Source organism: Lycium barbarum, chromosome 9 (genome assembly GCF_019175385.1).
Source record: "Lycium barbarum isolate Lr01 chromosome 9, ASM1917538v2, whole genome shotgun sequence".
Lineage (NCBI taxonomy): Eukaryota > Viridiplantae > Streptophyta > Magnoliopsida > Solanales > Solanaceae > Lycium > Lycium barbarum.
The window spans coordinates 26,660,627-26,685,203 of NC_083345.1; the positions used below are offsets into that span (position 1 = coordinate 26,660,627).

Consider the following 24,577-nt stretch of genomic DNA (forward strand, 5'->3'; position numbering starts at 1 on the left):
AAATTCTTTTTTTAATTGACAATATGGTGAATTCGTATAATCTTCTTGATACATTGTATTATATTGTTGATCTTAATGAGGTAAGCTCTTACGGATTTTAGTTTTGAAAACTTCCTTCAACTAAAATAAATTTATATAAACTGCTAAAATTATTCTATAAGCAATTTTTATTTTATTTTTAAAAAAGTTAAGACTACAGAAGAGCTTCACTTGATATTTACTTTTTGTGTTTTAATTTACCTTTTTCTGAAGCAGAGGACAAAGAATATTGGTGCTTAGTGTAATTGAACAGCCAAACAGGTAATGCAAAATTTTAAGTTCACCTATACTGCAGATACACGGAAAGTTTACTCCTATTGTTAGTTTGGGCTCCGCCAATGATTATAACAGGTTTTATAAATCAGGAATTGCAGCAATTGTTGGAAAATAATGGTAGAAGTGCTTCTTGAGAACTTATTTTATCAGAACTAACAGATGAGATTGAATCAGACAAGAAGGTCCATCCCTCACCTTGGGGATTTGGGAGTTGAGACTTCCGTTCTCTTTAGTCCGTTGTAAGGCCAGTAAGACCAGGAAGAAAGAGATTGGATTCTTTCTTTTATCCTGCCCAACTCTAATCGTAATTTTGGATCTATTATGATACCTTACTCTGTCCCAATAGAAATTGAGAACGAAGGCGACTTTGCTACACTTGTTTATAGTTGGAAATTCCAACTCAAAGAGCCTTTTTTCAGCATCTGTTCTCAGACGTCTTCTTCTTTACTAATTTCTTTCGGGCCAAATAAACATGTTTTGTAAGATAGACACTTAAACTTAGTTAGTGACAGATAGACACTTAAACTCGGCATAAGTATTTAGTCTACAATTAAAAAGTACAGAAATGAAAGTATCCAAACATTAGAAGAACTAGCTTCCATTACTTCATTACCATTTTATAATTTCCCTAATTCTTCCTATATACATTTTGCTTATTCTAGGCGTAAGAATGTGCAGCTCACAAACATAAGAAGCTAGGCCAAAATAGTTGGGACCATTGACACACTCGTTAGGGCCATGATAGTGACTACAGTAAAAGGCCCAGCTGTTTGGACAAGAGGAAAGCCCCATCATGATTCTCAAAGTGATAGGGTAAATCTTGATTTACAACATGCTGCTAAAGGCCTCATCAAGCTAATTATATATGGGTGTATATTTTGTGTTGGATTCTCAATTTTGCAGGCGAAGATATATAGAAATTAGTTACAAATTAAGCTACTAGGAAATAATAAGCAGAAAATTTGACTCTAGTACTTTATGCGTAGGATTACAAAGGGGACTATCCTGATTTCACTCTCATTATGTGGGTATGTTTCCTGGAACTGCCGAGGGAGATATTGTAGCATTATTTATGAAAAGAGGTAATAGTCTGCGTGGTCAATACATTGGAACGCTAAGCTTGCACCAATTCTATACGGAGTGAGTTAAATATTCTTTCTTTCAGAAGCATATATAATCTAGTCTCTTAAATCACTCATAAAATTAAGTTTTATTAAAAGCTCCTCCTCACTTTCCATGTCTGCATTACAGGAAGTATTTTGTTCTAGACTTACATATATATTATTTGCAACCACTCGTAACAAATGAACTGAATCCTGTGTTCCTCACAGCGTTTAGTCCTCTCAACATGGTTAGAGTAGTTGTGATAGTTTATTCATCATCCGAGAAGAAATAAACTTGGGCAAGTAATTCTTATATATAGCCCTAAAAGTTTTATAAGATAGTTAACCACAAGACTAACTAATGTAAAACTTTTTGCAGGCTATACTGGGTGCATATGTGATTATTTTAGGCCTTTATGCGGTCGTATGTGGAAAATGGGGATAACAACGAGGACGTCCCTTCACCAGACGATCAACCACAAATAGAGGGACAATCCATAGAAGAACAAGTGGGGTCACACACGTGGGACGCACGGAATGTACTTCTCACGCACGGGATGCACGTGTGGCGCACGGAATGCTCATGTGATGCACGAGCACGTGACACAGAAGCTAGTTTTATTGAATATTCCTGAGACCTATTATTAATAAGATGTTTTTAGGCCACCAATTCCATTTTACGCTAATATTAATTATTCTTGAAGACGACAAACGCCTCGATTGATGAAAATGGCACATAAATAGAGTAAATATTAATGAAGAGAGATTATATTTAAGACATAAATAATGGTAAAATAGTCAAAAGCTCCTAATTTTATATATTCTGTAAAAGAGAAACACGACAAATAATTTGAGACGGATAGAGTGTATATATATAATTTGTTTGTCTATAAACACCAAATAATTATTTTATATTATATTATATATATATATATCTTCTATTGTAGAAGTGGCAGTTAATGGGACGAATAAGGCTCAAAATGATTGTACGAAAAGCATGGAAAATATTGCCAGAGGGTCTACCAACAAGGGCAATTTAGAAAATAAATCATTTAATATGGGCAATTTGTTTCATACTTGGAGTCCCTTGATTTCTCTTCTTGGTTACACGTGTTTATCAAGGTTGGACCAACTGGCTTCATTTTTCTATTTCTATTATATATAAACTAGTTTCACGAGGCCCGGGCAAATTCAAAATATAAAGTAGATATTTTACTTTAAAAAATAATTAATATTACACCTTTTTACTGTATAATAATTAAAATTTCAGATAGGAATATTTTCAATATATAAAAGTAAAACGTTCATTTCACTCCTTTAACATCTTAACTTTTATCTTTAATGAAATTATTTACTTCAAAAATGCGAAGCCAAAATCTGAAGTTTATGGCTTCTGAATCCTAACTATTTTAAGTTACTCTGTTCTAAATTAATAATCTATACATACTCAATGAACTCTTAAGATAAATAAAGAGTTTAAACCAAAGAGTTACCGATTCCGACCAAACATGTAGCCGATACTTAATTCCGGATTGCTTCAAACTCATTTTGTGTTTATCTTGAATTCATTTAAGATTTAATGTTGTATTTTATTTTCATCCGTATTAGACACTCATATATTCATCTTCTAGAATCATCTAACACAACAATTTTTTTTCAATAACTATAAATTTATACTACAATTTATAACCTTAATTTTGAGTTTTTGCACAGTTTAACCTTATTAATGATCTTACAAAAATTTCAATATAATAATTAAAATACATTGATAAAGTAAAAAAAATTCAAAATTATACCTAAAAATAATTTTAGGGCAAATCCGTATAATCACATATAAGCTCAACTAAAGAAGTAAAATATTAGAGGTTTAAGAAAAGATATAGTATGACCTCATAAATGCTCTAGTTGTAAAAGAAAATTTCGCTCCGAAATTGCATAAATTTTATCAGAATGTATAAGGGACAAATAATAAATTTTCCCCCGTCCCAAAATAATTTGTCACATTTCATTTTTCAAAAGAAAAATTGATTAATCTTGGAGCTAAATTGGATTAGATCAATTTAATATTTAAAATTAAAATTTAGATATTAAAATTATATGAAAAATACTATAAATAGCAATTCTCCTCTTAATATATCATTTTTTTAAATATTGATTAATATTTATTTAATTTGACCCTCGAAAAGTGAAATAGGATAAATATTTGAGAAAAAGGACTACAAATTAATTTAAGAAGGAGCAAAATAGAGATTCACAAACTGTTGCTATGATATTACTAATATCTAGTACCAATTACAAAGGTGCACGTGAAAAATGCTTGAAGAAAGAGAAATTTGCAAGCAAAAAGTAGCAACTTATGCGACTACCCCTGTGTGCTATCCAAAATAAAAGAAAGAAAAAAAAAACTACCCCTGTGGATCCCTTTAAGATGTGAGGACGACAAATCTTGTGGATCATTGCTGATATAGAGTAGTAATGTTCGGGATGGACTAACATAATAATGAATATTTATATCAAAAGCTATATAAATTATACACTTTAATCGATTACTTTTTTATCCTATGTGGATATATGTCATATTACTGAATATTCATTCTCTTCTCATGTATACATGTATGCACTTCAATTTTAATTCTCTGACACATTTATTTTCTCCATGAACGTTTACTTGTTCACTTTTGACTTTTCACGTTCTTTAAAAATTAATAAATGAAGTACTCCTTCCGTCCCATATTACTTGGCCACATTACTAAAAATATATGTCTAAATTACTTACTGATTTACAAAATTAAGATAAAATTAATTAAATTTTTCCCACTTTACCCTCTCCGTCCCATATTACTTAGCTACTGAATATTTATTATCTTCTCATGTATACATCTATATATGCACTTCAATTTTAATTCTCCGACACATTTATTTCCTCCATGCACTTTTACTTGTTCACTTTTGACTTTTCACGTTCCGTAAGAATTACTTAACGAAGTACTCCCTCCGTCCCATATTACTTGGTCACATTACTAAACTGTTTTTTTCCCCATGTGGACATATGTCTTAGTACTGAATATTTATTCTCTTCTCATGTATACACGTATGCAATTTAATTTTAATTCTCCGACACATATTTATTTCTTCCGTACAGTTTTACTTCTTCACTTTTGACTTTTCATGTTGTTTAAGAATTAATAAATGAAGTACTCCCTCCATCCCATATTACTTGGCCACATTACTAAAAATATATGTCCAAATTACTTGCTCATTTACAAAACCAAAATAAAATTAATTAAATATTTCCCATCTTACCCTCTCCGTCCCATATTACTTGGCCACATTACTTGTTCATTGACAAAATCAAAATAAAATTAATTAAATCTTTCCCATATTCCCTTAGTAATAAATGTTTTTGAAAATAGTCAATTTTAATTAGAATGTATTTATTGGAGAGAGATATGGTAAGATAGTAAATTATATCTTTTATTTATGATTTCTTAAGGGGCGTGCAAAAGGGAAAGTGACAAATAATATGGGACGAAGGGAGTATATATTTTACCATAATATTCGTATTTATTAGTGTAAGTCTCAATAGCCTTGTAAAATGATTTGAAAATGAGTAATTAATGTGAAGGGTAAAATTAATAATAAGAAGAATTTTTTTTTCTCTTGATATGTTAACATGGATAAGTAAAAGTGAACGGAGGGAGTGTCTTTTATCCCCGTTTCCTTCTTTGTCAATACTTTAAATGAGAAGAGAGGACGAACAATAGCATTGTAAATTTATACCAAAATTTATATAAATTGTACACCTTAACTAACTACTTTTTTATCCCACTTGGACATATGTCATAATACTGAGTATTTTTTCTCTTCTCATGTATACACATATGCACTTCAATTTTAAGTCTCTTACACATATTTATTCCCTCCGTGCACTTTCACTCGTGCATTTTTGACTTTTCACGTTCTTTAAGAATTAATAAAATGAAGTATATATTTTATCACAATATCCATATTATTGGTGTATAGTTTCAATAACCTTAGAAAATGAGTTGAAAATGAATAATTAATGTGAAGGGTAAAATAAGAAGAAGAAAAATTTCTTTCTCTTAGATATGTTAACATGGGCAAGTAAAAGTGAAGGGAAGGAGTGGATTTTATCCCTGTTTTCCTTCTTTGTCACTACTTTACTCTCATTTGCATTCTCTGATTATTGTTTCTTTACATTTATAAAATGTATTACTTTATATTTTCATTTCGGAATTAAAATTTGGTGATTTACCATATAACATATATCTTTCTAATTTTGATTCTTCTGTAACAATTCCTTTTATCTATAATTGTTAGTATAAAAAATTATAATGTAACTAATTTACCCCTTAATTACATATTTTTTAATTAATTGAACAAAAATATTTTATTAGTTTTTCTTTTAAAAAAATCAAATATATACAACAATGGTTCTTATGTTTGGATCTGAACGGTTAGTTAATTGAGATGTCTATCAACCTATCGATATACATATAAGATATTAAAGAATTTAAAGGAAAAAATCTAGAATCAAAATATTAATTTTCCCTCATATTCTTACTAATTTTCTTTTTCACATCGATGAACAACTTTCATTGTCATGATAATGAGAAAAAAGTCCAACTCTTTCCATCTCAAAGACTTAATTTCATCATATGTTTTTAATTTTTAAACTCCATTTTTTAATTATAACTAAAGTTATGGTACATAAAATACATTTTGTATATGTTGCTATATATAATAACAATTAGAATGTTTTAAAAAGTTATTTACAAAATACAAACCTTAAAGACTAGCTACTTAGAGTGAATAAACATGTTCGGTCCGTGCATCGCACGGGCATATATTGCTAGTATTTATAAAAATGGGAATTGGGAAGGACCAACAAGAGACGAACAAGGGCATTTTTGGAATTTCGAGCTTAGGGTCAATTTGAATTGACCAAAAAGCCCTCTCTCTCAAATAGTATTTTCCGTATTACCCGTCTATTGCCAAAAAGTTGTGCTTCAGCTTTTTAATCCTGTGGGCCCTATTTTCTTTTCTTTGCATTTGTTTGGATAAATTTAGGCCCGGTTTGTTCATAGATATCAAAAAAAAAATCACCTTTTTTTGGAATTTTGGAGTTGGGGTTGGAGTTGGAGTTGTGTCTGGCCATAGTTTTTGAAATTGTAGTTTTTGGTGAAATGTAGTTGTAAAAAGGTGAAAAAATATTTAAAAAATAATTTTTTTGAGTTTTTGGTATTCCGAAAGTTATATTCGGAATTTTCATGGCCAAACGCTGATTACGGAAAAAAGTGAAAAAAAAATCCGAAAAAAAAGTGAAAATTGTTTATGGCCAAACGGCACCTTAATATTTTGTGCACCCCGTTTCTTATTTTGCCTGACAATTCATTTGCCTTTTCAATCAGTTAGTTTTCTTCCCTTTTTTTTTTAATTTCATTTCATTATAATAAATCTGTAATTTTGTATATCAAATAATTTATGTAGCTCCACTTACCAATATTTGTATTTTTCCCTCTAGAAAATTTTTGTACATCTCAGTATATAATTTATGTGTGGTAAATTTATATATGGCTTTTACTACCTTTATGATAAAAAGAAATAATTATTATAAAATAATAAAAAAGAACAAGAATATTGTAGAGAAAGAGAGAAGAGAGGGGAATTCTTTATTTCTCTTATTAGGATTGATTTACAATGAAGGAGAACCTTTATATTTATAGGGGAAAAGTGACTTGATCCCAAAGTCACTAACCCTAATATTTCTCCTAAAGATAGACATCCACAATAATAAATAATATTTATAACACTCCCCCTTGGATGTCTATTTGATAGATAATGTGCCTCGTTAAAACCCTACTAGAAAAAATCCAATGAGAAAAAATCTAGTGAAGGAAAAAAAGTACACATTTCTAATAATACGCTATTTGGTTGCCTCATTAAAAACCTTACAAGGAAAAACCCAGTGGGACAAAAACCTTGAAAGGGAAAAAGAGTACAACGTGTATTAACTCCCCCTGATGAGAACTTCAATCCAAAAACTTGAATCTTCACATCTTCACTCGAGAGTTGTAGTTGGTATAGACTTGGTGAATACATCAGTCATATTATCACTCGAACAATTTGTTGCACCTTGGTATCACCATTCTTTTGGAGCTCGTTTGTGAAGAACAACTTTGGTGAAATGAGCTTTGTCCTTTTATGAATCCATTCTTTAGTTGGACTATGTATGTTGTTGCATCTTCAGTCTTTGGATAGAATTGCATCAGCATATAATATTGTTGAAATCACTCCAAGTGCATTCTTGACTTGCTTTATAAACAGATGTTATCTTTATATGATTTGACTGTCATGAAAAACAACATCGTCTGACCATAATCCTTCATAGTCATAGCAAAATATATAAATGCATCAATTGCATAAAGATATGGCACTTCAGGACCAAATTTTTTTGCAAGTTTCTCATTTCAACTTCTTTCAACAGATAATAAATTGCTTTTGAGAATTCTTCAAGAGTTTCAATAATATTCAAGTAATCAACTTGCACCAACAATATGACAGATTTTGATTTTCACAAAGTCATAAGGATAAATAGAGTCATTTGTGCCCTTAGTCAGTAAATATTCATTAAGGTGATAAAATCGTGTTCACCTTGCTTCACTTACTTCATATGAGAATTCTGAACAAATTTCTACAACTTGTATATGCTTCGGGCATTCAAACTTCAGGAATTTTCATATAATTTTGTCAAGTAATTCATATAGGTTGTGACAAAATCTATTTCTATTTAAATATGTGACATCTTCTGGTGTCTGGACAGCAGGTCCAATAAGTTTTACGTTTACCAAGATGTGTCATTTCACTTGATAATAATTTCTACGTTAGCATGCTTTATATACGTAGAATTCAGATCCTCATAATCTTTTACAATATTGTGCTATATTGTACCAACGATATCGTCGACGATATATCATTTGTATCGGTTCGCAATGTGACATAACTTATTGAGATCTCATCACTTCCATTATTTTTAGGTACCTAAACCTCTCGTGAGGTTTCATAAAGTGTTATGTCGTAGGCTCTTCAAGAGCACATTGCCTCCTTATAATGATCATTAATCATTTGCTCCTCTTTTTTTTCCCAATGATTATTGCGTTTGGAACCGATTGGTCTACCATGCTTCATGCATGCTTTAGATGTTGTCCTTCACGGACATGAATTTAATAGGAACATTTTGCAGCTGAAGTTAGAAATTAATTTTGGGTCAGCAAATGCTTCTAGCATTTGAGTAGAATTATCTTTTGAATGAGGATCATACTAATGATATATAATTCATCACATATTCCTCAGCTGCTTATTCTCTCCCCCCTTATGTTAGAAAAACTAACATACACCCCATTTTCTTTGGGGGAATCCATCTTTATGCATCATGGCAGATTAATTAATCGTATACCACATATAAAACTGTTAGATGGAAATATCTGGTTCCTAACCCTGAACCAATTGTGAGGGGAAAATTTATCATAATTTATTGGTCTGAAGCATACAAGTGATGTTGTATACAATATATCATATCTCAGACCAGCACATTAAGCTTTGTTCTCATAAGCAATGGTTTAACTATTTATCGGAGGCATTCAACGCCAAACCAGCTTGGTATAAACTAGCATTAACAAGATGAATTATCTTGATTACATAATCTGAAAATTGTGCTCTCAACTCAATTATTTTGAGCAAGTAACTTTGCATATGTCAAATTGCGGGTTGACAATAAACGCACATGTGACCGTCTTATTGATGCATCTATTTAAGACATCACATAACAAGTGAACGGGCCCATATTCACCTTTTATATTTTTCCAGAATTTAGGGAATTCAATCCAACATTAGCCAGTATAATCAACTTATCATGAGAACAAGCAACAAAAATAATTCCTTGAAGAATCTTCTAGTTCTTCAATATATGTCAAATACTCAATTTGCACATCATATTTGAATCGGGATAGCCATACCGCTCATGCCGACTAATAAAATTATTTATACTAGTAAACTTCAAGTTTACCATGCCATGTGCTATTTGTTTTAGTAAACTTCTGGTTTACTATGACATGAATTATTGTTTGCACCTATAAACTTCGGGTTTACCATGTGATTCATCATGCTTATATTTGTGTAGTACAATTTGGAGAGTAAAGAGGGTAACCATTCATATACATATTTCTTACCCACTATAATTTTCAAGATATTTAATCCTCCAATCATTTATAGCTTCAATATGATAGCCATTTACTTTAGTAAACTTCGGGTTTACTACAACTCGTGTTTCAGTCATGACACCTTCGTATATTTCAATTTAGAATGAATGACATATAGGCTCTTCCGGAACCTTTAATTTATTCTCTATAATCACATTTTGTTTAGACACTACTAGTGTCATGATCTTGTAGATGAGTGGTTAGCTATTCTGGAGCCTTTAATTGATTTTGTACTATATATTTATATATATTTCATAATAAGCATGAAGACATTAAATAAATTACCACTTCTGGTGGTAATAGGCATAAATAAATTTAATCATATAAAATGAAACTCACAAAATTTCGCCATATGTGAATCGTAACCTCTAAAGTTCGATCAAGAGGATATCAAATTTTATCATCCAGCTACATTCCTTCGCTTTGGTAGTGGTGATACAATAAGTTTTCAAAGTAGAAATATCGCTACCACGAGAAGTCTAATAGATCTGATACAAATATGTTACCACGAGAGTCAAATAGATCTGCACAAGTAACAAAGAACAAATATATAAAAGAAAGCCAAAGGAGGATATTTGAGGCTTATACACATACTTTTCGGTAATTCCACTGACTATAAGATTATGTTATACATTCAGTAACCATAAGTGGTTCCTTGCCTGAAAATTTAAAACTTTTAATTTATTTTACATATAATGTGTCAAACTTATTCCTTTTAAGAGATAATTCCAAATTAAGAGGATTCATATTATCAACAGAAAGAGTAAATAAATTGATCAATTTTTTTTTTCTTTTCTTGGTTTTCTTTCCCGACGTGAACTTTCTTAGAACTTTCCAATCTTTTACTAATACATACTATAACATCACCAAATAATAGCTATCATGATTTCTGCTAATAATGAGAGCAAAGAAATGGAAGGGAACGAGTGAACTAAACCAGAATTTTCTCTCTTGCAAGGACAACAAATATTGCGAACGATCGGGTCTTGGCATAAATTAAATATTTATCATACCTTGAATATGAACAGTGGACAATTACCCATTCAAACTTTCTCCTAATTCGATTTCAATTGCAGTATTACTGTTAAACACTGTTGGTGTCACGAGATAAACAATAGTACATGTAAAGACAATAGTAGATTTCAAAATTTGCGATTTTGGGAGTAAATTTCTGAGTTTGCTACTTCGGGAGCAGATTTCTGAGTTTACTACTTCGGGAGTAAATCGTAGATTTTTTTTTTCAATTATTCTACCTCTTCTGGAGGTGAGGCTTGATATATTCACAACCAAGAGCATTTCCGAATTTATAATCTTTATTAAATATCATCACATTCACTTCAGGGAATGGATCTGTATTTGTAACATTTGTCAAATATTCTCATTCTTTGGGAATGGTACATAATCATCTGAACGTGATTTAACCATGTCAAATTATGATAGTTTAGAACCTCTTTTAAGATGTTGCTACTTCAGGAGCAAATCGAAACGTACATATGATGTAAAGAATTTTGCTCAAACACAACTTCAATTGTAGCCAGAACAATACATCGGAAATACCTACCTCTTCATATAGGCGGCATAAATGAATTTAATCATAAGGAGACTTAAGAAATATTGTCACTTCTGGTGATTCATATATTTCTTGTAAATTCTCATTCTTCGCCATTAAAGGATATGGAATTAATATCACAATCCCTGTTAATGATATTGTTCTTCGGGAACAACTACATCCGGAGGAATTTAGCATCAATTTAATTTCTTTCAAACAGCAAAAGGAAACTTTTCGTTTAGCTTGCACTCGTGTCAAGCTCTAAATGATATAGCTCTCCCATATCTCTATTATGGTACTCGATCACAATTCAGCAAATTCTCGAAATGAGTTTAATCTCGAAAATTTTTAAGAATTCTATCTGAAATAGAAAATTAAACTCAAAATGGCAGAGTCTCGTGCTGATAACGTGTTATAAAATAATAAAAAAGAACAAGAATATTGTAGAGAAAGAGAGAAGATAGGGGAATTCTTTATTTCTCTTATTATGATTGATTTACAATGAATGAGAACCTTTATATTTATAGGGGAAAAATGACTTGATCCCAAAGTCACTAACCCTAATATTTCTGCTAAAGATAAACATCCACAATAATAAATAATATTTATAACAATAATGAAGTTTTGTTTTGTCTTAGACTATAACAATTTCAATATTTAATATCCTAAAAATCCTTAGATTAGTTTTAAAGTTTCACTGAAACTGATGCATTAATTTTTAATTAAAAATATCAAATAACTAAAGTTTATGTATGAAAACTTTTGATAGTGAAATTATAAATAAAGGATAGAATGATTATTTTGTACTACATCTATCCCATTGTATATAGCACAATTCCTATAAGGAGATTCTAACAACTATTTCACTATGAAGTTTAAATTTATTTTATTAACTTTCAAATTATGGAATTTGAAGTTCGACATTTAAAATAAAAATTAAATAGCTTGACCAAACGGGAGGCCATAGCACTTTTATAACTTAATGGTGAATTTAATTATTTGTCAGCACAAATTATCCATGATTTATCCTTAAACTCATAACTTAATAATAAATATCTAGATAAATTATTGTTTTATCAATAATTATATAGAGATATTTTAATCATTTGATTTTCATCCTAATTTTTTATCCTTTAATTACACTGAATAATCATGAAAAATATATTTTTAAAAAGAATCATAGTCACTGTGTTGGGAGCACGGGCTCCATCTTTTGAATGCATTAGCCCCACACGAAACTTTTAATTGTCTTTCATAGCCATTTAGCTTTCTTCCCAATCTAGCTAACCATGGGACTGCTATGATTATTTAAGCCAAAAGAGTTGTAAGATCTATTGATGGATAATAAGAGTTCATTCTTAATTTTGCACCGGGAAGAAATAAGAAAATAACGGAGGTAGAAAGAAAGTTAATATGAAATTAAAAGGGGAAAACTTAATCAAAGGCTTCAATCAAGATTTTAAGCAACAATGAACTATAAAGTTCTGTTGTAAGCAAAAGCAAAACCATGTCGTAACATTAACTAAAAGCTACTAAAGGGATAAGCTGTTTAATGCACATTACACGTATTTTCTATCTTAAGAGGGAATAAAACTTTTGTTGGGAAAATCACAAAATAAAATCAGTACAATAATAATTAATATTATTTACTTAGCAAAATAAAATAACAGCACTTGAAAATAAATATTACTATGATAATATAATTAATAAATATGATTTGAGTCGTGCTAGGCACTGTCCTAAAAAATTATTTCAGCAATGTAAAATATTTCTTCAGGATTAAACAAACCCTTCTTTAAATTTAATTAGAGGATATAGGAATCAACAAAATTAAATTAATACCAGCAAGTTATATAAGGATAATAAAAGAAAGAGCAACTAACTTATTTATATTTTAGAAAGAGGGGGACGTGAGATGCTATATGAAAGGAGGGGGATTCTGTTTTTTTTGTTTTTTCTCACTTTGCTGGAGGAATTGTGAGCCTATTTATAGGCTAAATGAATTGCCTAGCCATGGACAAGTGTCCATCTATGTGTCAACATTTGCATTATAAATGGACACCTCTCTCTTTCTTTTCATGAGAAATTGACACATAAAATTTCATTTGCCACTTCTCCAAGTACGCCACTTTGTAAAATATTAAAAAAACCTTTAAAATATAACTACAATCCCCTACTATTTTAAAGAATTTTTTAAATAGAAGAGTAAAACTTGCTGGATTTGCATGTCTGAAATGCAGTAGGTTTGGCACCTTTTGGGCTATGAATCATACTTAGACCAATAAAATTTAACATACAAAATTATTGGTGAAATACAAAATTTCTATGAACTAATAATTTTTGTTGTAAGTCAGAAACTTTATCAATCACATTTCGACTTCGTAATTTTGCTGTTCAACGCGGTTTTGCGCCCTTGGCCATGCGCGTGCCTGGTTATTCATGAGAGCTCTAGAGACTAGACCAACATCTCATAGGAGCGGCCCCACTTCACTCTCATATAGGTGAATTCATCAAGTGTATACTGCTTTAAATACACCATCCATAAGAACTATGAATTCATTAAGAGTTAATAACTCATCCTCACAGTTAGTAGCAGTTCAAGCACTCTCTTTAAGTGCGCAGAGCCAATATCAACTTGTTATTACCCATATGAACCTACTTCATGGGATCTCCAATCGCATAGGTTGGGTTACCATCTCTATTGACAATCATATGGCCTTAACCCGATCTCTCTTGAAGTTTGAAGAATTAATTTTCTTCCCACGGGTTTAGTCAGTGAATCGGCCAAATTCATTTCTGACTTCACATAATCAATGGAAATTATTCCATTTCTCAACAGCTGTTTCACGACATCATGTCTCAATTTCATGTGTCTGCTCTTACAATTATAAGATTTATTCTTTGCAATAGCTATTGCCGCTTGACATTCACAGTGCATAAACACAGGAGGCAACTCATCCTTCGTTGAAGGGAATTTGCTAAGAAATTTCTTAGCGACTCAGCCTCAGAACCAGCTAACTTCAGAGCTACAAACTCTGACTCCATAGTTGATCTAGCAATGATAGTCTGCTTAGCTGATTTCCATGATATTGCACCCCCACCAAAGGTGAACACATAACCACTAGTGGACTTTGTCTAATTTGAATCAGAGATCCAGGTTGCATCACAATACCCTTCTAAAATAGAGGGAAATCCACTATACATAATACCATCATTCATGGTTCCTCTCAAATATTTCATCAGTCTAATCAATGTAGACCAATGCTCATGATTGGGATTATGAGTATATCTACTCAGTCTACACACAGCATAGGTTATATCAGGCCTTGTAAAATTCATTAAATACATCAGACTCCCAATAATCTGCGCATATTTAGACTGATCAACTGGGTCACCATTATTCTTTTTCAATTGAGAGTTAGCATCATAAGGAGTGGTCACAGGTGTCACCTCAAAACATTCAAACTTCTTAAGAAGTCTCTCCACATAATGTTCTTGTGACAGAAATATATTATCATCACTCCTTATAACTTTAACTCCCAATATCATATTTACTTCACCCAGATCTTTCATATCAAAATTAGTAGACAAAAATAATTTGGTACTTTCCACAATATTTAAATTTGTACCAAACATGAGCATGTCATCAACATATAAGCATATTATCACATAATCTTTGTCTATCACTTTAGTATAAACGCATTTATCCACCTCAACAGAAGAAAAACCGTCTCTCAATAAGTTTTGATCAAATTTCTCATGCCACTGTTTAGGAGCTTGCTTAAGGCCATAAAGTGATTTCACTAATTTACAAACTTTATTTTCTTGTCCAGTAACAATACATCCCTCAGGTTGAACCATATAAATCTCTTCTTCTAAATCACCATTTAAGAAAGTTGTTTTTATATCCATTTGATGGATAAAAAGCTTGTGGATTGATGCTAAGGCAATTAAAACTCGAATAGAAGAAATTCTAGTCACTGGTGCAAATGTATCAAAATAATCATTATTTTGCTTTTGAGACAATCCTTTTGCAACTAAACGAGCTTTATATTTATCTATAGAGCCATCAGGATTAAACTTCTTTTTGAAAATCCATTTACAACCAATAGATTTTGCACCAGGAGGTAAATCAGTCAAAATCCACGTATTATTTTTCTTAATAGAATCAATTTCAACTTTTATTGCCTCTTTCCAAAATTTAGCATTAGAAGAAGATATAACTTCAAAATAATTTGATGGTTCATTATCGACAAGAAAAGTTTGAAAATAATTTCCATACGAAAAATATTCCTTACTACGCCTTTTGCTCCTTCTTAGTTCCTCATTAGGAGTAATTTCATTGTTTCTTTCAACAGGTGCATGAGAAATTTTATCAGACAGTGAAAAAATATGTTCAAAAAATTCAGCATTTTTTGTCTCAATTATAGTATTGTAATCAAGCACATCACTTTTCAAAACAAGAAATCTGTATGCAACACTATGTTCATCATATCCAATAAGAGCATACAGTCAGCAGTTTTAGATCCTAATTTTCTCTTTTTAGGTTCGGGCAAGAGAACTTTAGCAAGGCACCCCCACACTTTTAAATATTTCAAATTAGGTCTATAACCTTTCCACAATTCATAAGGAGTTTTGCTAGTTCTTTTATGAGGAATTCTATTTTTTAAGTGACATGTAGATAATATAGCTTCACCCCACAAATTATCAGGTGCATTAGAACTAACTAACATGGAATTCATCATTTCCTTCAATGTTCGATTTTTCCTTTCAGCTACTCCATTAGATTCAGGTGAATAAGGCGAAGTTATTTCATGAATAATACCTTCTTTTTCACAAAAAACATTAAGGACAAATATTCTCCACCTCTATCAGATCTAATTCTCTTGATTTTTCTACTAAGCTGATTTTCAATCTCGATTTTATAAGAAATAAAAGCATTAAAAGCATCATCTTTATTTCTAAGCAAGTACAACTTAGTAAATCTAGAAAAATCATCAATAAAAGTCACATAATATCTTTTACCACCTCTAGTCATAGTCTGCTTTAAATCACCTAAATCGGTGTGAATCAAAGATAATAATTCAGTTTCTCTATTTATTGAAAAACATGACTTTTTAGTAATTTTATCTTCAGCACATATTTCACACTTGTCAAAATTATTTGAATCTAAATCAAATATTAAACCAAGCGATTGCATTTTCTTTATATATGCGGTATTAACATGTCCTAGTCTAGCATGCCACAAAGAAATAGACTCAACCATATAAGCAGAAGTAAATGCATTTTCACATATATCATTAGAAACATTAAGCACAAATAGACCACGGTTACAAGATCCTTTGCCCACCAAAATATTATTTTTGGTCAACACAACCCCATTTTTTTTTTCAAAAGAAACCTTCATCCCAATTTTTCCTAATAATCCCACAGAAATCAAATTGATTTGGATATTAGGAACATGCAATACATCACTCAATGCTAGAATTTTACCAGATGTGAGTTTGAGAAGAACTTTTCCTTTCCCAAAAACTTGAGTTGTCCTTGAGTCACCAAGATAAACAATTTCTTCTCCTTCCTTAACTTGGGTGTATGACACAAAATCATTTTTATTTACACAAATATGCCCAGTAGCACTAGAGTCTATCACCCAGTTTCTCACATTGGCCTCAATATTTATTTCTGAAATGACCGCAATAATTATATCATCCGCTTCAATCAAATTTATTTTTGACTTAACGGGATTGTCATTTCTCGCAAAAATTCTCTTGCATTGAGGTGTATTTTTCACGAAGGTTTTATTATTGGCTTTGGGCTTGTAACCATGTCCATTAACATACATGAATTTTGGCATCATCATTTGGCTAAATTGTGGCCATATTAATGCATCTGCAACACCATGGACATCTGGCAAGATGACGGGAACAAGAGCAGCTATAACAATACTAACATCAGTATTATCAATAATATCACAAGTGATATTATTTGCAGTAGTTTCTTAGATTGTTGGGAAAACCACACAATAAAACCAGTACAATAATAATTAATATTATTTACTTAGCAAAATAAAATAACAGCACTTGAAAATAAATATTACTACAATAATATATTTAATAAATATGACTTGAGTCGTGTTAGGCACTTTCTTAAGAAATTATTTCAGTAATATGAAATGTTTCCCCAGGATTAAACAAGCCCTTCTCTAAATTTAATTAGAGGATACAGGAATCAGCAAAATTAAATTAATACCAGCAAATTATATAAGGATAATTAAAAAAAGAGCAACTAACTTATTTTTTGGGGAAATATTTTAGAAAGAGGGGGACGTGAGATGCTATATGGAAGGAGGGGGATTCTGTTTTTTTGTTTTTTTCTCACTTTGCTGGAGGAATTGTGAGCCTATCTATGTGTCAACATTTGCATTATAAATGGACATCTCTCTCTTTCTTTTCATGAGAAATTGACACATAAAATATCATTTGCCACTTCTCCAAGTATGCCATTTTGTAAAATATTAAAAAAAACCTTTAAAATATCACTACAACTTTCAGATTCAAGAGGTATACGCTCTATTTCATTGTAAGCTTAATTTAATTACTATTTTTATCACAAGATTTATTTCATAAATAAATTATAATTTATATTAATTGGAATCCCAGGAATATGAGACAAAAATATATATTTGCGATTGTGTTAGCACAAAAATTTGGAAATTATGTAACATAGAACGCTATTGGAAGAATTCTCACATATAAATACGCTGGGGCATAACCTCACTAGTAATTAAGATAAGGCTAAAAATGATGTATCATCCATCGTATCATTAAGTAGGTATATTAATATTGCTATTGCAAAGTATACAACAACTACACCTTTTGCAAGCAGAATTAACCTTTTAAGTTCCAACCCGTCCTAGAGGATTTCATAATAATTGGCTCTTAATTATTAGGTACACTGTGTATCAGCAAGCTAAGGTCATGTTCTTTTAATTAACGGACAAAAAATGGGCCTGCTATTTTTTTTTGACTAATAGCCCGTTTGGTCAAACTTCTAAAATCAGCTTATTTTAAAAAAAAAAAAAATTAAAAGTATTTTTTAAAAAAGTACTTTTTGTGAGAAGTAGTTTGTGTTTGACCAATTAATTTAAAAAACACTTTTGAGCACCAATTAGCGTTTGACCAAACTTTTAAAAAGTGCTTTTAAGTGTATTTTTCTCAAAACTATTCAAAAGAATAAAGGGCTGGGGCAGAGGGGGTGGGGCCATAGGGGGTCGTGGTCTAGTAGATGAGCCTGATGACCAAATACCAGTTCCAACTCCAGCCCAGCAGTCTCCGTCGACTTCAGAGATCCCGTCGACTTCTTACCGACCATCGACTTCAAAGATCCCATCGACACCTGTATATACGCTGGATTTATTTTCAGATCACATGTTCTGTTCATCGCCTGCACAGCCTCCAGTTCGTCATCCACAGGGTGAGCGACCAGTTCGTGATCTACAAGGTGGCACGGTGCTGGACTTCGATTTCTTATTCGAGGAGTTCGACATGTCTCCGTCTCCGGGCCCGCTCAGGGGACCGCTAAGGATCCATCTCAGGAGCCCTCTAGCCAGCCATCTCAGGAGGTCGTCGACACACAACTTTGATTTTTTACAATTAAATAATGTATTAAATCAATTGTTTATATATTATTTTATGTTTAGTTTAGCATAAAACTAAACTATATTATTTATATGTTATATCAGGTTCATTCTTCCGCGCCTGTGGACCCATCTCCTGCTCCGACACCATCTACATCTCGGCTCTGGGGCCCACCCAGGAGACAGCTGAGGAGCCAGCTCATGAGCCCTCTAAGGAGCCCTCTAGCCAGCCATCTCAGGAGCCCGTCAACACACATGTTTAATTTTTTACAATAAAATAATGTATTAAATTAATTGTTTATATGTTATTTTATGTTTAGTTTAGCATAAAACTAAACTAAATTGATTTTATGTTATTTCAATGTTATATCCCGCGTTTTTGCGCATTCGGAAAAATTCGAAATAATCTTGACTCGCAAGGAATGAGGCTATGATTTTATTTTACTTAATACATGTGTGATGTTCATAAAATATTGATGTGGAAATATGGAAGGAGGCCAAGGGTAAAATTGAAATTTTGGGAATTAGTTCCGTGAATTACCAAGTGTGATCCATCACTTGTGGGCTCAAAAAAAAAAAAAAAATGAGGCCCAATGCAAGGGGCTTGGCCGGCCATGTTACATGGCCCAACTCCATGGAAAGTGTCATGTGATCATTAAATAAATAAAAAAGGGGGGGGGGGGGGGACACTTATCATCTTCACTAGAAGTTTCAAGAAAAATCAAAGAAGAGAGGAGAGAAGAGAGGCACGGCCAAAGGAGAGAAAAAAAAAATTCCAAGCCTTCAACTTTGATTCAAGAATTATAATTTCCTTGTATTCCTACTAAGTTCAAGATTCTCTACAAAGTGGTATAATTATTTTGGCAAGAAAGTGACTTTGGTGGCAAGGAGAACTTATTGGAAAAAGGTAAGGATTTTATGTTTCTTTTATGTTATGGAAGAATTATATATGTTATAGTATGTAGAGATGAATGAAAAGTATGAAAATTTTGTGTGTTGTGGATGTGTGTGTGTGGCCGTATGCATCATGTTGGAGGGGGAATATGAATTAAATTGTTTAGTATGTTAATTGTGTTGTTGTAGTCTTGTGATGAAAATAGAAGATAAATGGTTCTTGTTGGTATGGAAAATTTGTTGTAAGGTTGTTGTAGGAAAATATGCAACTTTATTCTAGTTTATGTAAATATGGAAATGAAAGTGGTAAGGTGCAAATTATGATTGTTATTAATGAAATTGGAAGGAAAAGAATGTATTGTGAATGTTTATATCGGAGGTTGGAAGTTTTGGATGAATCATGGTTTCGGTGAAATTGTTGTATACTTTGTAAGAATAATGTGAAATGCGTCCGAATTGCGTTGAATAGCTCTGAATTAGCGCATGAATGTGAAAATGTTGATAATAGTTTGGAAGTGTGAAGTTGGAGTAGAAGTTGTGACATTATGAAGAAAGGAAGACTATTTATGTTAGAATGTGTTTTGTAGTAATGGTTGATGTTTTCGATATTGTTATGGGTGTTGTGTTGATATTTTGAGCCGAGTTATATTCTCGGGGCGACGAATTTATAGGGGAAATGCTGCCCAAATCTTTGTAGACAAGTAATGAATTAAAGATTTGAATGCTAAAAGTCTTACTATTGACAATTGGTAAATATGACCATTTGTAGATTTTGGGCGAAACGGGAATTGAATTTGAGCGAGCGTAAGGCGCAACTAAGGTATGTAAAGCTTTGCTTTTCATTCTTTTGGCATGCCCTAGGTATGTTAGGCTAAGATACGAGCTTCGGGGACGACTCTACTCCTAGAAATCCGAGCTTGAATTTGGCCCTTTTTCATTCAATAGAATTGAATTAGATACTTGATGTTTTACTGAAACAATTGTGTAGACATCTAATACTTGCCCAAACGGAATTGGATGGTCTTGAATCTTTCGTACATGACCCCATAAGGCCTAATGACCACAATTTAGGCACGCCGCCTCAACTTGACCGAGGTGGGCCCACGAATTTCGATATCTCCCTATATTGTTTTATTTGATATATTTGTGCAGTATTCAAAGAAAAACTTTTGACTATTGCGTCAACTACTGTGAGATGGTCGTTTAGTTAGTTCATTGAGGTTATAACATATTTGACTGTTGTTCCGGTGTTGAACTAACAGTTCGTTTTGATTATCCTGTTGGGTTGTGGTGAGAGATTTGTATGCATATGTTTATTTACGATTCCGCTCTTGCATTCTGTTATTATCTCTTTCGCCAAGTCCCGACCCGGTTATATTATTGTGCGCACTATGTGATATTGACCGCTGGACCCCTGACCGCGGTATGCCGGATTTGTGACACTGACCGCTGGACCCCTGACCGCGGTATGTGCGACATTGACCGCTGGACTCCTGACCGCGGTATGCCGGATTTGTGACACTGACCGCTGGACCCCTGACCGCGGTATGTGCGACATTGACCGCTGGACTCCTGACCGCGGTATGCCGGATTTGTGACACTGACCGCTGGACCCCTGACCACGGTATGTGTGATAGTGACCGCTGGACTTTTGGCCGCGGTAATTGTGTGTTTGATTTTCTGTGTGTATGAGACGGAAATGTTTTTCAAAAGAAAGCAAAGCATTTTGGCATTTTGATTGCCGTATTTGTCTTCCGGAAACTCTTATGTATGATTTGTACGTCAGATGCAACACTTTGGTATTCTGGTTATTGTGCTCACCTCTGTACATCTTACTTCGGTTATGACTTCGTTTTCTGTACTCCATGCTTTGCATACTCAGCACATCTTTCGTACTGACCCCCTTTCTTCGGGGGGCTGCGTTTCATGCCCGCAGGTACAGACTCACGTTTTGGTGACCCACTGGCGTAGGATTTTCATTCTGCGGTTCGGAGTGCTCCCTTTGTTCCGGAGCCGACATTTTGGGTACATACTCTTCCGATGTATATGTTTATGTTTATTCAGGGTACGGCGGGGCCCTGTCTCGCCATCTGATTCTGTTGTTCCGTATTAGAGGTCTATAGACGTAGACGTGGGTAATGTACAGTTTTGTTTGGACGCGTTGTGTGAATTGTGTTTGGGCGGCCCATCCACCGTGGCAGCCCTATCGGCCGCGTGTATGTATGCTTTGGTACGTTATGTATAGTATGATAGCCTTGCCAGCTTCCATGCAGTATATATGGTTGTAGGCACCAGTGTGGAGCCATGTCTGATATTCATTTATATACGAGTCGTCTGTATGTTGAATCTGGTAAATGAGCGCGTAGGGGTGCCCAGTTCGGGCACTAGTCACGGCCTACGGGGATGGGTCGTGACATTCAAGTACATTCTTCTGCGCCTGTGGACCCGTCTCCTGCTCCGATAGTGTCATCTCCTAAAGATTACATTTTGGCCACCGTCATCTCCCATAGAAAGCATGTTTTGAACAAGCCCTCTAGGTAGGGAACGCAGGATGATCACGCCATACAGCGTGTACAGATTAAGAGGAGGAAGAGGGATAGAGATGATGGTGAGAGTGGTGGGGTTCGCCTTAGGCCTAAGGTTATTCTAAAGCCTCCCACGGTGCAAATAGAAAAATGATGTTTTTCTCCCAAGATACAACAAACCACTCAGGAATCTTCTAATGTGTACTCAAATAGAAGTTTCAGAATTTTTTTTAATCTCTCAACTGCTTTTTATAGAAATTCAGAATAAGAAGACAAACGGACCCTTGAAGAGAATGAAATTACGAAGAGCCTAAAGATCCAGATCTTAAATATTAATTTATTGCAACAATGAGCAGGGGCAGATGGAGCATTATAATTTGGGTTTCAATTGAACCCCAAACTTTCGATGCGGTGTATAAATTTATATGTAAAAATTTACTAAATTTATAATAAATAGTAGATATGAACCCATAATTTTAGAAATATAATGGTTCAATGCTAAAAAATTTAAAAGGTTGAACCTCAAGAGTTTAAATCCTAGATCCGCCTCTGGCAATGAGATAGATATTTATAGAAAGTGATCACAGCTTTTAAAGCATGGATGTATCCCTTAAGATTGGATGACACATTTTCACAATGAATATGTGTATCTTTTAAAAAATAGATACACTTTTTCACAATATATTGTGTCTTTTCGAAAAAATTTATCATGAGCGAGGCACAACTACTATGCCGACATTACTTGTGTAATATTCCTCTCATAATTTGCCAAGTGGAATAACATGGTGGGTCCTCGTGAACACTCTCTCTCTTACCTACTTTTCCTTTGGTTTTCTATTTTATTTATTTATGTTTCTTTCCTCTCTTCAACAATCCCGTTTCTTCTTCTCGAATTACTATATTTTCTCTCACTTTTACAACCATACCTTCACCTCTAAAAGAAAATAGAAAAAGAAAAGATTGAAACTACCTCAAATTTCTTTTTTCAATTTTCTGTGTTTTTCTGAGTTTTTTTCCTAACATGTGCTAAAGAGTGCACGCTGTTAAGATTTCAGTTTTTAATTTATTTCTGAAAACTAAATGTGGTTCAAGAGTTCAAAAATAAATAGACAAAATACACTTTTAAAAACGAATTTCATTTTGCTATTTCTGGTTCCTATTCTTACATTACAAAATCTGTTTCCAACTAATTGCGTGCTTTTTTTTTTTTTAATAGATAATAGCACTCTTAAATCTATTAAGTATTCATAGAAGAAAAACTCAATATGAATCATCTCCAAAACAAAAGAAAGAGGGTAAGTTTTAATGAGTTTACCCTTTAACAAATAAAAGTAAATACAATGGAACAATTAAAATTACTTTGAAGTTTTAAATCCTAAAACTATTACTTTAGATTAAAATCACATAAAGAAAAAGAAAAACATAAAGATGATTGTTAATTTCATAAATGAGCATGACAATGATGAAGCAAAATTCCAATGACAAATTTAGAAATTTTAAGAGTACTTAAAACTTCACTTTTGGTTCTGTATTTATTTCTTTTGGTTTTGTATTTATTGTCAAATTCAGAAATCCATTAACTTTCCAAAAATAGGGAGAAAGTTCAGTCTTTTGCATACATTGGGAACACAATCAGTAAAAACACTCAGAAAAACAAGAGAAAAATTAAAAGCTTGCTAATATCAATCCATCTTTTTCTAATGATTTTAAAAATAGAAGATAAGATCATAAAAAATAAAAAATAAGAGAAGCATATAAATGATTAGTACAAAAGAAGAGAACGAAGGAAAATAAGTGAAAGAGCGCGTGCTGACAGTGGACCCACCATATTCCACTTGTCATGTTTATAAATTTCTCCACACAAGTAATTATAGTGGGGATGAGTCTTTGGCCAATTTTTGCTGAAGTGGCACCCAAAATCTACTTGGTAAAATATGAAATGAGACTCACACAAGTTTTGTCTACCACGTAATACTTGTGCCTCCCATATAATAGAATTTTTCCTTCTAATTCCTAAGGCTTAAAGCAATAAGAAATAACTTTAAGAATTATAAAAAAAGGAAAAACCACCCATCACAACTAAATAAGACTCCGTATTACTACACATAGGGATACTTTTCTTATTTATCAAACAAAACAACAATTTACAAAATATAGCAGATTTTAATCTAGAAAAATAGTTTATCAAAGTAATTTTATATATAACAAGACAGAAATCAAAATACCAAAGTGGACTATCAATTGTGCAATCTTGATCCCACAAAAAATGTCAGAAG

At 32.6% G+C, this 24,577-nt stretch overlaps 1 long non-coding RNA gene across 1 annotated transcript; it reads left to right on the top strand.

Annotated features, from left to right (window-relative positions):
• Positions 1-19,603: 19,603 nt before the first annotated feature.
• Positions 19,604-22,218, top strand: LOC132611531 (uncharacterized). Its single transcript, XR_009571707.1, has 3 exons — positions 19,604-19,789; positions 20,546-20,596; positions 21,713-22,218. It is a non-coding gene; the product is annotated as an uncharacterized LOC132611531 (long non-coding RNA).
• The last annotated feature ends 2,359 nt before the right edge of the window (positions 22,219-24,577 follow it).